This window comes from Choloepus didactylus, chromosome 16 (genome assembly GCF_015220235.1).
Source record: "Choloepus didactylus isolate mChoDid1 chromosome 16, mChoDid1.pri, whole genome shotgun sequence".
Lineage (NCBI taxonomy): Eukaryota > Metazoa > Chordata > Mammalia > Pilosa > Megalonychidae > Choloepus > Choloepus didactylus.
In genome coordinates this window covers 76,933,846-76,949,613 of record NC_051322.1, presented here as the reverse complement: position 1 = coordinate 76,949,613, position 15,768 = coordinate 76,933,846, and the positions used below count along the sequence as shown (strand labels likewise).

At 37.9% G+C, this 15,768-nt stretch overlaps 1 pseudogene; it reads right to left on the bottom strand.

Moving 5' to 3' along the window:
- Window positions 1-15,048: 15,048 nt before the first annotated feature.
- Window positions 15,049-15,156, bottom strand: LOC119511912 (annotated as a pseudogene).
- Window positions 15,157-15,768: the final 612 nt, after the last annotated feature.

The window sequence follows — 15,768 nt, the reverse complement described above, 5'->3', positions numbered from 1 at the left end:
AACCATAAAATTGAATTCTATGCCATAAATCTGTGTATAAAAGGCTGGAAAGAAATGGTATATATCAAAATCTTTATAATAGCACTGGGTTGTGGGATTACACATGATTTTATTTTTTATTTATACACTTTGCTGCATATAACAGAAGTTACATTTAGAAATCTATTTCCCTAAGGACATCTGCAAATATTTTGACCCTTTTTCTCTGACTTTTAAAATAACTCTGCTCCTGTTTGAATTGTTTGTTCATCCATTTCATTGTTTCCAGGTGCTCTTCCCCAACATTTTGCTGCATTGGCAAAGGAGTACAATAACAGAATTCAGGAGAACTTTGGTTTCTTCCTCCTAACAATTTCTAATCTGGCTGACATGAGCAAAGAATACCAACTGCCTCTCTTTTATAAGACTGCGATGATATATGAACAACACAGAAAGTCAATAAAGGAAACTAAATGTAAATATTCTAAGTTAAAACTAAATTTCAGAAAATAAGGACAAAGCCACTGCAAAATCAGTACACTGGATGTTAAAATAACCCTTCAGAACTGTGGTGTGGAACTTTTTTTACTGCAATCATATTATTTTATTTGTAATTAGCTAAACCACCAAGGACTTTATCTGATACTAAATGTTTATTTTTTTTGCATATTTTCCAGAGTCATTGTGAGCTAACAGAGCATGGCATGGTTTAAATTTATTCTGGAATAGTTCCTTTCCTACTGATTCTATTTGCCTTTTAACTTTTAACAGGTAAACTTTCAAATCTGGTAACTTAAAAAATATAGGAAAAGGAATATTGGGTTATTTGTTAGGGGTTACTATTATGTGACCACAAAGTTTGTTATATTTCTCTCCCTTTTGATCATGAAATTATCCAAGTATTTAGAATACTGTAGGCACATTAAGGCACTTAATATTTGTTGAATAAATGAATAAAGATATATGCAAGTAAAGATATTTTACATGAAAATATTTGCAAATTATGCAAAGAAAGATAGAGGAAAGCAAAGCAAAGAAAGGAAAAAAGGAAGAAATCCATATACTACTAAAGTATTTAGCAAGATAACTATGGAGGGAGGTATTATTAACAGAATTTCCTAGGATTTACTTATTGTTATTTAACATTTCAAATTATCAGTGAATCATGCAGAATGAATTCTCCAAGTCGGAAATATTACTAAACTATATTTAAAGCAATGACCATTAATTGCAGGATGACCACATGTAATTAATAGGAAAAAAATTGTCTGATTATCATAACTGTTATAAGTACAGGCATATTTATTTGAGGGAAAATAAATATGAGGCACACATTTAACTTTTGGAGCTTAATGGAAAGATGTTTACCTAATTTCCAAATGTGGAATCAATGGAACAATTATCATGGGAGTTATATGGATGAAGCTGAAATAGAAAACATGATCTTGATTTTTGGCCAAATAGGATTCATTAAGCATAGCCCTCAATGCAACAACCATTGTAAAATGAAATACCAGTGCTCCTTTTGTTGCAGATCCTACCCCACTAAGTTTCCACACATTGAAGAAAAGACCAGAATGTATCTTCTGGTAAGGCAGGTGGATATAAAGCAGAAAGGAAGAAAAAAAGGAGGGAAGAGACAGGCAGAAATACTGACAGAGGGGAAATGTTGGAGAAGTGCATGTGGAAAAGGTAAATACAGATAAGGAAATGGAGAAACAAACCAGGACAGACAAGGAGATAGAGATACAAAGAGGGAGAAACAAGAGACAGAAACAAAGAAATAAAGCAAACACTGAAAGATAAAGAGAAAGAAAGACTGAAATTGAAATAGAGACAGAAATTGAAAATTTCTATCAATCACAGAGACAAAAGGACAAAAGGAGAGAGACATTAAAAGAAACAGATTAACACAGTGGTTGAGACAGAGACTGAGAATGAGGAAACAAAAGACAGACATAACAGAATAAGACACAAGGGAAGAGGAACAGTCAGGATGGGCAACCACTGACTCTTCTAGGCAAGAAAAGAAGGGGGTTGCTGATTCTTCAGCTACTTGCTCCTCACAGAGAAACATCAGGTAAAACAAGAAAAAATTTGTCTTTGTTACAATGAGGTTAAAAATATATGAGGTCATTTGTGGTTCTGTCTATAATCTTAGGCTGGGTCAATTTATCTGTTAGGCATAGGAGGTACTTTGCCTAGGGACCATGACACTTTCAGTGTCCTCCAAAAATTTTAATTTTCACTGTTTTCAAAATCAGAAGGAAAAATGAATATAAATGAATTTAATAATGGTGAATATATAATAAAGAATCCAGACTGGATTATATTGATCTTTATACCAATGCAGTCATAAAATAGAATTAAAATTTTTTTGAAGGAAGGAGTCCTCAAAGGCAAAAGTGCCTAGGACCCAAGAAAGTCATAATGTAACTATAATCTTAGGTATCTGATGTTTGTCTCAACCCTTGACTTTCATTCATCAGACATATACACAAGCTATGCCAACTATTATCTAGTCATTGCTGTATTCTGCATGAACCTAACACAGGAGGTGTCAAGAATTTTTAAAAGAAGAGTAAAGCACAGTCCACTATTCTCAAGCCCTTTATAATCTAAGTGGGGAGACAAAATCAGCTGTTTACAACAGATGCTTTGCAGTTTTTCATTCATTTGGACATTTCTTTTATGAGTTAATTATTCATAACTGCCTTGTGAACAAACTGTACATCTGGGAAAATAAAACTGCCCACTGAAAGTACATTACTAGAACATAGGTGAAGCACAATACTTAATTAATTCCAATACCCTTAAAAGGCCTTACAAAAATCTCTGAAGTGCATAGAAGCACCTGAGTTAACATCCGTTAAATGCTGTGACATGGGATGTGTGATTAAATTTTAGCATTCAGCTCTTGATCCTTTTGCTACCAAAAAATATGAATTATCATGCAATATTCTGATTAAATATAACAAGAGGTCTCACCATGTCTTGAATCCTCTCAGAAATGGGATCTTTAGATATGGGTTCTGTAATCTCAGTCTCATCAGTTCAGTGGAGGGGTTGGATGGTGTCATCTCTAAAGATCTCATTAGTTGGATAGTTCTGTGATCTGGCCTAAAGCCCATCTGCTCCTGAAAAGTGTAAGACTTTCATAGCATCTCTTCAAAGACAATCTACTGAGGTGTGAGGAGAAAAACTTAGAACTTCTCTTTATATTTATATTCATCCCATCATTTAAATGATTTTGTTGTATTTTATAAGATATGTAATGATGTGCTATTTGTATACTCTATTACATACACACACATACATACATATATAAAATATATAGAAGGGATGAATGACCAAAAACTGACTAGTAATCAATGAAGCAGATGACTGGGATGGGGAGGGGTGGGGATAAAAGAGAGACAGAAAACACCTGGGAAACCTAGAAGTCAATGATCAGTTGTTTTTAATAAAATGAAATCTCTACTAAGCCAATCTTCTATTTTGTGGTTTGAAAAAAGGTGTGTTCTAGCAATTAGGTTAATAAAAAGGATGTGAAGTCAGGGTCCATCCTGGAAGTACCCCAGCCTGGAGCAGAGCCTCTTGGAAGGTGTCATTTGCACAGAGTAGATCTGTGCATGGCTGAATCAAAAGATGGATAGGATGCTCTGGTATATGCCATCTGCTGTGGCTCAGGGCATATGCCATACAGGTGATGACTTTTCACTGATATTAGCCTCCCAATGCCATTTTTACCTCATTTCCCTACAAATGAACCAGCCTCATTGGTCCACTGCATGAAGTGGTGGAACACCCACACCTCTTGGAAATTATCTCCAGGGATCCCAATCCTCAAATTCTTTGCCTTCCCTCAAAAGAATTAATGTATGAGCATTTATGTCTTTTCTAGGAAGTAGGAAATCCCAGAATGTTACCTTCAGAAACATAATATTCCTATCTTTGGCTGAGTGACATGAAAGGATTGGGACTCCCTGACAAGGCACCATGGATGACAGTGCTGAAGAAGTGAAATATTTTCTCAAAACCTCCCTCTCACATGCACCATGTTCTATGGACCCCCTTCAATAGAAATGAGCAAAATTCATGAGTTTCCCGTATCTTGTCACTCTGAACTTCATTTTCTTAAAACAATTCAGGAATTTATTTAAATTTTTGCTCAATTCAATCTTGTTAGGATTGAATGAGGCCTGGAATCCTGGCAGACTGTACTCTCCTTCACAGGGCTGGTCTGAGAATATAGGTTAATTGCCCTTTTCAGCTTCATGTTCCTCAGAAATACACTATCATAGATATTTGGGAAAATGTAATTACAGTCTCATTCAGTGATTCTGAGAAAATTCAACATAATTAAATTTGGGAGTTGCTTTATTAAAAGTGATTTGCTGTATATGCGTATTCAAATGCTGTTTTTGTACTCCTTTGTGTAATTCACAGATTCTTCTATAAAGCAAACATTTAGCCCTTAGAGAAACCAAATTCAAGTGACCCTTATTGCCTTCCTGCCTTGACCATGTTCACCTGACCAGATGCTAACTTCCCTGGGCTAGGGTTTCTGGTGTGTAGGCAAGAAGGCACTGGCTCTACTAGATGCCTTGACGTTTTAGAGAGGCTTCTCTGCTCTGCAGGGCTGCTGTGTGTGTGCATGCATGAGTGTGTGCATGTGAATGAGTGTGTGTGCATGCATATGCATGTGTATGTGTGTGCATGTGTGTGTTGTTGGGGGGTTCCCAAAATCAGACCCCCAGTGGGGCCTGATTCCCTCACACAGCTAGTCCTCTGCCAGCAGGGCTGCAGCTCTGAACCAGCTGGGGGGAAGAAAAAGCAGCTGGTGGGATGCCTGCTGTAAGCACTCAATAAGTATTTGTTCACTGTGATTTAATTGAAAGAGCAGGGAGGTTAATCAACAGCAATTTATCAAGAGCAGAAACTACATTTTATAAATAAAGAAATGTTTTGCAATCCCCAAGAAGTCTCTAAGTTATTTACCAGGTTATCACATCTCATTTTCAGTAAATAAGAAACAACCCTATTTTTCAAATATTAGAGTTTCTGTCATTTTTTCCACCAGATGAAAGGGGGAAATTCAGTTTATCTGGCAAAGTAAAAAGTGCTACCTGTGATGAGGTATAAAACATAATGATTTAAAATTTTAAAAAAGAATGGCATGTGTCCTGAAAGAACCACTTCAAATGTGACTATGACCAATTATTCAGTAGCTGCATCAATGAACAACTTGGAAGACAAGAGAGGAGCAAAGTAAAATGGTTCAACTCTGAGTGGCTTTTGCAGAACCTCATCATGACTCAAACATCACTTCAATTGAGCTTTTGTGTCTTTCCTAAATAAAGACCCCAAAAGGCCAAGTGTTTAAGACTTAAGTCTTGATCAATTTTTACTCACCTTAAAAATATGAAAAAATACAGACAAATATGAGAAATGGTAGCATCAGGCTGGCTGGTGGTATGTTTTCAGGACTGCATCCAGGGCAATGTGTAAGCAATAGCTGGAGTCAGATCTGGCCACATTCAGAGAAGTGCATGATCAATGGGAGTGTAGGTAATGCCCAGTCCCAGCATACAGAAAGGGTCACTCTCAAACCCTGTGAGACTGAAATGGCCTAAGGAGCAAGGAGCAGTACAGCCACAGCAGGTAAGGAGACTTCTCAAGTGAGAAGGGCCTTGAGCCAAGTTTCAAGCAAGAGGGTCTACATGAATGCAGAATGGCTCATTCTGCACAGAGAAAGGGGCTTTGAGGGCACTTAGGGGCAGAGGGAAGCTTCTGGAATACTTCATAGGGGTCCATATAAATTCTTTAAGAAAAGATTTTGTATTACTACATTTCGTGTAGAAGAAAAATATAATCAGTTATCAAGCTAAAGACATAAAATTAATATCATTGTACCTATATCTTTAGTTGTAAACCAAGCCACAGAGAATTTTTGCCATTTTTAAGTAAAGTATTTCTCATAAAATGGGAAGAAATAATTTCATGTTAAGGGAAAATTCCCTTATAATTTAAGATTCAATAGGCTGATTTAGAATAGGTCTGAAAATGATGGACAACAGAAAAACCATGAGCCCAAAAGTCTAATCAACAAGTATTACTTCCATAAAGCAAGTCTTCTGCCTCTATTACTAAATAAAAGAATTTATAAATATTATTACTAGAAACATATCAGTCCCTGGGGAGCATGGATTTCACAAAAGAAAATGTTCACAACCACAGCTTCTATTTTAACAACCATGAGTCTGCAGGTGGACACACCCTGGTGTGGCCCAGGTGAAGGTTTTGCTTGTGTTTCCCCCACTCAACTGCATCTGCTACCTGAGCTCTGTGGTCTGGGTTTCCTCCTGGAATGTGTCCTCCCACTGAGAGGCCTCTGCCAGGATGTTCAGCATGGTTTCTGCTTCCTGGATCCACTTGAGGAAGTACCCCAGGTCCTGGTGAGAGGCCTGTGCCACCCTCATATCTGCCTCCAAGGCCCTCTGTCTTCTGGCAATACTGAAAGAACAACTGACAGGAGGTCTCATTGTCTGCAGTCCCAGACTGCACCCACAACTTCACCTAGGGCATCAGCCACAAAGACCATCATTAGTGACCATCAACCTGGCAAGTGGGAGGTTCATTGACACTGGGTCCCTTTTGAGCCTTCATGAAGCAGCCACAAGAATTGTGAGATGAGAAAGAGAGATAGGCAAGCCAAATTGTGGGGCTCTGGAATGGGGAGATGTGAGACCAGGGCCCACCTTCACAGTCAACTTTTCTGGTGTATAATTTCCTCCTTAAGATTCTGGGTGCAGGACTTGGTCTGTAGGAGTGTGCTGAGCTTACAAGAAAAGGCGAGGTCAACCCTAAAGCCCCTCTCCTTCTTTCAGAGGGCACACCTACCCTCAACCAGCCCAGAAGCCGGCTGCTCTTTACCCCATTTTTGTTACCCTGGAAGTAGCAACCCCCTCCACCAGAATCCCTTCTCTCCAGACTGTTCTTTGTTCATTTTGTTTCTTACCTCACCAACATATCTCTTCTCCAGAGTCTTACCTGGGCCTAAAATCTCAGAAGGCATGATCAGCTGCAGGGTGTGGGCCTAGGAGGGCATAGGGATGGGGACAGGTGGCCAGAGGTGATGTTGAGTTGGGAGAGGAAGCATTGTGGGGCCCAGACCAGGGTCTCCAGAGATGTTCACCTTTGCAGTCCGGCTTCGCATCTGCAGCACCAGGCTGCTGCCAGAGCGAACACACATACCCCTGACCCATGCTGGGCCACAGGACCAGGAACTGGCAGCCAATCAGAGCTCATGTTCAGAGGCATTGGAGGTGCAGGGGCCTGAACAGGTGTGGTTGTCACAGACTTCACCTGGGAGCATGGCATGACTGGTTCACCATATGAAGCTTCACACCACCAGACAGGGATGTTAAGGATTATCTGGATCCTAATTTTTTTTTAATTTAATGAATTCAAGCTTTCTTTGCAGGGTGCTCTAGACTTCCTAAAACGTGACCCTGGCCTAACTCTCCAGCTCTGTTTTTTACCTTGTTGAGGCTGCAAATGAAGCCAGATCTATCTCCTGCTCACAAGCCTTTTTGATTCTCTCCCAACCTCCCCAGCCTCTACTACTTAATTCTAAATTTGTCCTTTCTGAATTTTTAGCTACTCTCTCTGAATATCAATATCTCTTAAGATCCTTTAAGATACTGTATACTTTCTAGTGAATCTTAACTTTATAGCAACTGGTGTTATAGCTATATTGGCAGATGTCTGATCTCCACTCGGTATGTAAATCCTTATAGGACTGGGCAATGTCTTTTTTCCTCTTAAGATACTCCACATCCTTAAGAAGTCTGACTATGTGAAGTTTAAATAAATTGAAAGAATGCATGAATGATGTTAATTAACTGTATGACCCATGGCAGTCTCACTTGTGGCTTTGATTTTCTTATTTATAAAATAAGGTTGAAGGAGAATCTTGATGCTCTGTTACCCTCCAGTTTATAAAAGTTATAATTCTAAAGTTTCCCATGTTTTCATATAAGGAGAAAGTTAAGTGTATTTGAAATTAAATATAAAAAAACTCTTTAAATATAATTACCATTTCAGTTCCCCTTCTTCACACCTCTGCTATTTTTAATTCCCCAAATATTAGCAAATTAAGCACAATGCTCTCTTTATGCAAAAAGTAATAAATAAAACCTTTTCTCAAATAAAGGTGTGCTTAATGGGGAAAAATGTGGTGGCTTTCTCCCCACTGGCCACAATTCCCCTTCCTTTGAGAAGATGGAGTCTCCTCTTTGTTTTCACATTTCCATATTCTAAATGAAGTGAAAAAAGCTCATCAATATTCAAAAGTTTTGAAGTCTTCTTTTGTTAAATCAAGATAGATCTTTTGTGTCCCACCCTCCCCTCTTTTCCTCTCTCTGCATTACATTTTTAAAGAGGTATTCAGTATTGACATAATTATTTCTTGCCCAAACATCATTAACCATCAAGCATTGAGGTTCACTGTAATTTTGTTTCCTCTTTCTTTGTTTGACATGAGAATACCAGTTGATTATTTATATATGCTTGGTTTTCCTTGTACATATTGGTGATTTTTCTTACCTTTCCAGTGGCCCAAAAGTATAGTTTTCCATCAAGTTTGGCATGGTAAGCCATCCATCACTGCTCATATTTTTTCTTGGGGACATGCTTTCTAGACTTCATGCACAGCCTCCATCCTGGGTGTTCTGTGTTTTTCTACTCATTTGGATTCCTGATTTCCTGAGTATAATGCTTTGGGGTTTTTTGTTTTGTGGTGGTTTTGGTTTATTTCATCATTGTGGCTGAGTGCATCCTTCAGTAGTATTTTTGAGTCAAAACAAGGAGGCAGGAGACTCAGGCAAGATGGCGGCATAGAGAGGAGTGGAAGCTAAGTAGTCCCCCTGGAACAACTACAAAAAAACAGAAAAAACTAGTAAATAATCCAGAATAACTGCGGGGGGACAAACGAAACCATCCACTCATCATACACCAACCTGAATTGGGAGGAATACCTGAGAACACAGCATAAAATCTGTAAGTAAAACCTACGGAAACAAGTCATGAGACCACCTCCCCCATAGCACAAGCTGCAAAGCCTCATGGTGCCAGAGAGAAGCTCTCTCCCAGCAAGTGAATATGAGCTCCAACTAGGGTTTTAATTAGAGAGTGTGAACTGCTCACTGATGGTACGCATCCCCCAAAACAGACAGAGGCTTTGGGTGATGACTGATCTGGGAGAGCCGGATAGTCACCTTGAACTGGGTCTGAAGGGGACTGTTTCTTTTTTGGCTCAGTGGAGAAAGCCCCAGTCATTTTCAGTTTCCAGGGCTGAGACACCGGGAAGGGCGGAGACAGCACAGAGAGGGAGACCATTGAAATGCTAATGACCTCCACATGAGGGGTCTCTCTACTCTAGGAGGAAAGGGGTGGGGCCCTTTCCATTCAGAACCAGACCCCAGAGCCTGGGGGAACACAGCCATACCTCCTCACACAGGTCAAGAATTATAGGCTGGCAGGCGCCACCTGCTGGGCAGAAAAGCACAGTGACCTGAGGCATCAAAGGGTGGAGCAATTTTCCAAGACACACCTGCAGGGAAACCAGATACTGAATATTTCTTCCCTCTGGGACCGGAGCCTGTTCTGGTCTGGGAAAACCTGATTTGGATAACCAAGGAAACCATGCCTAGACAACAGAAAATTACAAACTACACTAAGAAAAACAAAGTTATGGCGCAGTCAAAGGAACAAACGTGCACTTCAACTGAGATACGGGAATTTAAACAACTAATACTAAATCAGTTCAAAAAGTTTAGAGAAGATATTGCAAAAGAGATAGAGACTGTAAAGGAAGCACTGGACATGAATATGGCAGAAATCAAAAGTTCAAAAAAACAACTAGAAGAATCTATGGAAATGAAAGGCACAGCACAAGAGATGAAAGACACAATGGAAACATACAACAGCAGATCTCAAGAGGCAGAAGAAAACACCCAGGAACTGGAGAACAAAACACCTGAAAGCCTACATGCAAAGGAGCAGATGGAGAAAAGAATGAAAAAATATGAGCAACGTCTCCAGGAACTCAAGGATGAAACAAAGTACAATAATGTACATATCATTGGTGTCCCAGAAGGAGAAGAGAAGGGAAAGGGGGCAGAAGCAATAATAGAGGAAATAATTAATGAAAATTTCCCATCTCTTATGAAAGACATAAAATTACAGATCCAAGAAGCGCAGCATACTCCAAACAGAAGAGATATGAGTAGGCCTACGCCAAGACATTTAATAATCAGTTCATCAAATGTCAAAGAGAAAGAGAGAATCCTGAAAGCAGCCAGAGAAAAGCAATCCATTTTATACAAAGGAAGCTTCATAAGACTATGTGCAGATCTCTCAGCAGAAACCATGGAGGCAAGAAGGAAGTGGTGTGATATATTTAAGATACTGAAAGAGAAAAACTGCCAACCAAGAATCCTGTATCCAGCAAAGCTGTCCTTCAAATATGAGGGAGATCTCAAAATATTTTCTGACAAACAGACAAAGAGAGACTGTGAACAAGACACCTGCCCTACAGGAAATACTAAAGGGAGCACTACAGGGTGATAGAAGACAAGAGTGAGTGGTTTGGAACACAATTTTGGGAGATAGTAGCACAACAATGTAAGTACACTGAACAAAGGTAACTATGAATACAGTTGAGAGAGGAAGGTGGGGAGCATGTGAGACACCACAAGAAAGGAGGAAAGATAAAGACTGGGACTGTGTAACTTGGTGAAATCTAGAGTATTCAACAATTGTGATAAAATGTACAAATATGTTGTTTTACGAAGGAGAACAAGCAAATGTCAACCTTGCAAGGTGTTAAAAATGGGGAGGCATTGGGGGAAGGATGCAATCAGCATAAACTGGAGACTGTAAGTAATAGAATCATTGTATTATGCTTCCTTTAATGTAACAAAGGTGATATACCAAGGTAAATGCAGATAAGAGGAGGGGATAGGGGAGGCATGTTAAACACTTGACATTGGTGGTATTGTCTGATTTTTTATTCTACTTTGATTTAAGGTTATTTTTCCTTTTGCTGCTTTCTGGCTGTCATTTTTTTTTCCTCTTTCTTTTGCCTCTCTACCTTTTTTGACTCTCCCTCCTGCTTTGTGGAAGAAATGTAGATGCTCTTATATAGACAGTGGTGAAGGTGGTGAACACATAAATGTACGACCATGCAGAAAACCATCGATTATTTACTTGGGATGGAATGTATGGTGAGTGAACAAAACCATATTAAAAAAAAAATGGGTTGATGACAAAACCTTGAGGGCAATATACTGAGTGAAATAAGCCAGACACATTAGGACAATTATTACAGGGTCTCACTGACAGGAACTAATTATAATATGTAAACTCATAGACATGAAATATAGGGTACCAAGATATAGGATGAGGTTTAAGAATAGGGATTGGTTGCTTAATATGAGGAGAATGTTGAATTAGGATGAACTCAAATGTTTGGAAATGAACAGGGGTGTTGGTAGGAAGATGTGAGAATAACTAACAGCACTGAATGGTGTGTGAATGAGGTGGAAAGGGGAAGCTCAGAGTCATGTATGTCACCAGAAGGAAAGTTGGAGGTCAAAAGATGGGAATGTATAAAACTGAATCCTATGGTGAGTAATGTCCATGATCAACTGTACAAATACTGGAAATCACTTCCATGGACCAGAACAAATGTATGACAATACAATTAGAAGTTAATAATAGATGGGCATATAGGGAAGAACTATATACCTATTACAAACTATATACTACAGTTAGCAGTATTTCAGCATTTTTTTCATAAACTGTAACAAATCTACTATATCAATACTACGAGTCAACAATTGAGGGGGGTTGGTTAGGGATAGTGGAGGATTAGAGTTTCCTTTTCTTTTTTCATCTTTCACTTTATTTCTTGTCTGGAGTAATGAAAAGTTTCTAAAAATTGAACAAAAATTAAGTGTGATGGATGCACAGCTGTATGAGGGTACCCAGGGGTAAGTGATTTTACACTTTGGATCTTTGGATAATTGTATGGTATCTGAACAATCTCCATAAAAATGAAAAAAAAAGCAAAACACTGAAAATAAAAAAAAACAAGGAGGCAAATGCTGGCATGGTTGGACCAACTGATATGATCTGATTTGATTCCCTGCCTCTTCTCTGGGATTGCCTTTCCCCCTTTGCCTGAGAGCTGTCTACTTCTCCCTGTGTTGGAGCTGGTATAATCATGCTTCTCATGCCTTCCTCTTACTTGAATAACAAACTGAATTTTGGGGAGAAGAACTCCCAGCAGCTTCTTGAAAATGGTGTATGAGAGGTAATTTTAAAGGCATATTATGAATAGATTGTCATTATTCTGTAAATATTCTTTGCCATACTTTAACAAGGACTCTGAGGAATATGAAGATATGACCATTTCTGCCCATGGTGACTTTATAGAATAGGTGGACATACCAGAAATATTTATGTGTTATAGTTAAAGTGTAATCTTAGAGTGAAACAAGATCACACTCCATTGGCTTTTCCAGCAAGTATGTGTTAATGTCTGTATAAATGGAGTACCAAGCTTTTACAAACCCAGAGCAAGGGAACCCAATTAACAGGGATGATCTGGAGGAGGTGGTCCTTAGGTTTTAAAGGATGGTCAGGATTTGGATACGTGGAGCTGGTTGAAGAATATTTTTTGCCTGGATTTAAGCAAACAGTGAGTATGTTCCAAAGAAAAAGGAGCATGTTGCTTTGACTGGACAGAGAATTGGAGATAAGTAGGGATAAAGTTGCAAGTAAATTGGGAATCAGTTATGGAGGACATTGCATTCCAGGCTGAGGAGTTTGACTTCAATCTGTGGGTAATAAGGCACAATTGGAACTTTTTTATAATAAATTCTAGAAAAGGTTAATGCCATTTCAAAATGTCATATAAACAGAAACATAGTAGGTATTATTTTTTGTCTGGCTTCTCTCACCTAGTGGAGTGCATTTGAGCCTCATTCAGGTTGTTGAGTGTGTCAATATTCTGTTTATTTTTATTACTGAGTGGTGCCAAATTCATGGATGCACCACAGTTTATCTGTTTACCAGTTGTTGAAATTTGTTTCATCTCCAGTTTTGGGCCATTATGAATAAATCTGCTATAAGCATATATGTACAGGTTTGATGTGAATGAATTCCATTTTTTCTCATGTAAATACATGGTAGTGGGATTGCTGGGTTGTATCATAAGTCATGTTTAAGTTTATAGCAATCTCTCAAACTGTTTTCAATGGACTGTCCCATTTTACCTTCCTGCCTGCAGTGCACAAACATCCCAGCTGCTTCACATCCTCATAACCACTTAAAATTGTCAGCTTTTTAAGCCATTTTAATATGCTGTGCAATCTCATTGGGGTTGCAGTTTGCATTTCTCTGGTGACTGATAATGCTGAGCATCTTCTCATGGGCTTGTTGTCCATCCATGTAACTTCTATAGTGAAGTTATTTAAATCTCTTACCTACTTTGTAAAGAATGTGATTCTTGATTTTTTACATAGACACATGCTCATCATAAGTTCGGAAAATTCTGAAAAGTAAAAATAACAAAGTAAACCACCATAAATCCCACCACCCCTAAATAACCATTTTAAAATTAAGTTAACATTATTTCAGGCATTTCTGGAATATACAGATTGAAAGGCAGATAAATGGCATAATGTAATAGAGGCTGATTTATTGAAATATTCATATACCATGAAATTCAACCTTTTCAACTGTACAATTCAGTAGTTTTTTGTATTCACAATGTTGTACAACTATCACCCTTCTTAATTTAGAATACTTTTCATCACTCCCCCAAAACAAACCCATAAACTTCCTCACTTTCTTGGTTGCTGACAACTGCTTATTTACTTTATGTGTCTATGAATATATCTTTTCTGGACATTTCTTATGAGGGGCATCATATAACATGTGGTCTCTTTTGTCTGGCTTCTTTCACTTAGCATCATGTTTTCATGGTTCATCTATGTTGTAACATGTACTCAAACTTCATTTCTTCTTATACCAGGAAAATATTCCATTATATGGATACACCACATTATATTTATCCATTCATTAGTTGATGGGTATTTGATCACTTCCATTGTTTGTTTATTATAAGTAATACTGCTAAGAACATGTGCAAGTTTTTGTGGATGGATTTTTCAATTTTCTTGGGTTTAAATATCCCAGGGTGGCATGGCTCATGCCCATTGTTTTGTTTTTGCTTTATTTTTTCTTATGGGATTCTGAGGTGTATGAAGTTTTAAATGTTGGGTTATTATTATGGGTGTATCTTTAAAATCAGTTATCTCCAAAGTAGTTCTCTCTTCAAAGTATCCAGTTTTGATGTAGATTTATTAAAGGGTTTGTAAAAGCTTGATTGTCTAATGTCCTCCAAATATAACATTACTAAATCAGCCTAAAAATACTTGTATTGATCTGAACTGTATAAATCTATGTATGTTGCCCCTTCAACTTTTTGTCCTATCTTAAATATCTCTTCAGATTTTCCTTCTTTTTAGAATTAATTTAGTTGCTCATTATAAGTATTTATTGAGACAGCCTTTTGCACATCAGGCATTCTGTCCAATAAGGAACTGGATTAAAATGTTCAGGGGAATGACTTTAGCTGCAGCTATGACTTGTAAAATGTAGTCTTGTTGATTTTGTAGTATGGATGGCTGTGATTTTGATGGAAATAAGATGTATATAAATGTGGATGAAATGCATATCATTAGTTTGAGATGAGACATATGATTCTCCTGGTAAAATACCAGTATCCATGTATGTATGTGTGTATGTACTTGTATATAGAATGTGCTGCTAAACAGAACAAGCTTGTAGAAGTAAATGAATTACACAGAGGTTTGGTAGTCTATTATAAACTTAAGAGAGAAAACCCATACTTTGTATTTTTAATAATTGTGTGTTGAGTTTTTTACAATAACATATTTTTTCAGAACCATCTACCTTTGTACTTTATTATTAGCCCTATTGACACAGAGTCTCAAAAATTGGGTAAAAACTCAGAATTCTTTCTCTCCACAGAAATAAAAAGGCAAAAGATTTATACAATCTGAAGAGAAATAAGAGTATGTACATTAACATATTTTATTACAGACATGAAGATTTGTGGAATTTCATTTCAGTCATTTCCTTCAAGAGGTGAAGTCATTGTACTCTGTTCTACTTTTATGTAGACCTGCCTCAGTTCTAAATGGTCTTGATTTCCTCCTTCCACTGTTATTTATTTGTATTTTAAGACAAAGACAAATGAGTGCTTTTCAGATCTGTAGCTCTCATTTTTGTGTTTGATAATATGTTTCTCCTTTTTAAGAGGAGATACTCTGGTTCTTCAAGATTTTTCTTGATTCATTCTTGTTTCATTTTGCTAAAATGCCAGAATGCAATATACCAGAAATGGATTGGCTTCTATAAAGGGGATTTATTAAGCTGCAAATTTGCAGTTCTAAGGACATAAAAGTGTCCAGACTAAGGCACCAGAAAAGTACACCTTCACTGAAGAAAGGCCAATGGCAACTGGAACACCCCTATCTGCTGTGAAGGCACATGGCCAGCATCTGCTTGTCTTTTGCTCCTGGGTTCTGGTTTCAAAATGTTTATCTCCAAAATGTTTCTGAGCTCCTGTCTTAGCTTCTTTGAGCTATCTGCTTGGTTCTTCTTAGGCATTTCTCTCTAAGCATCTTG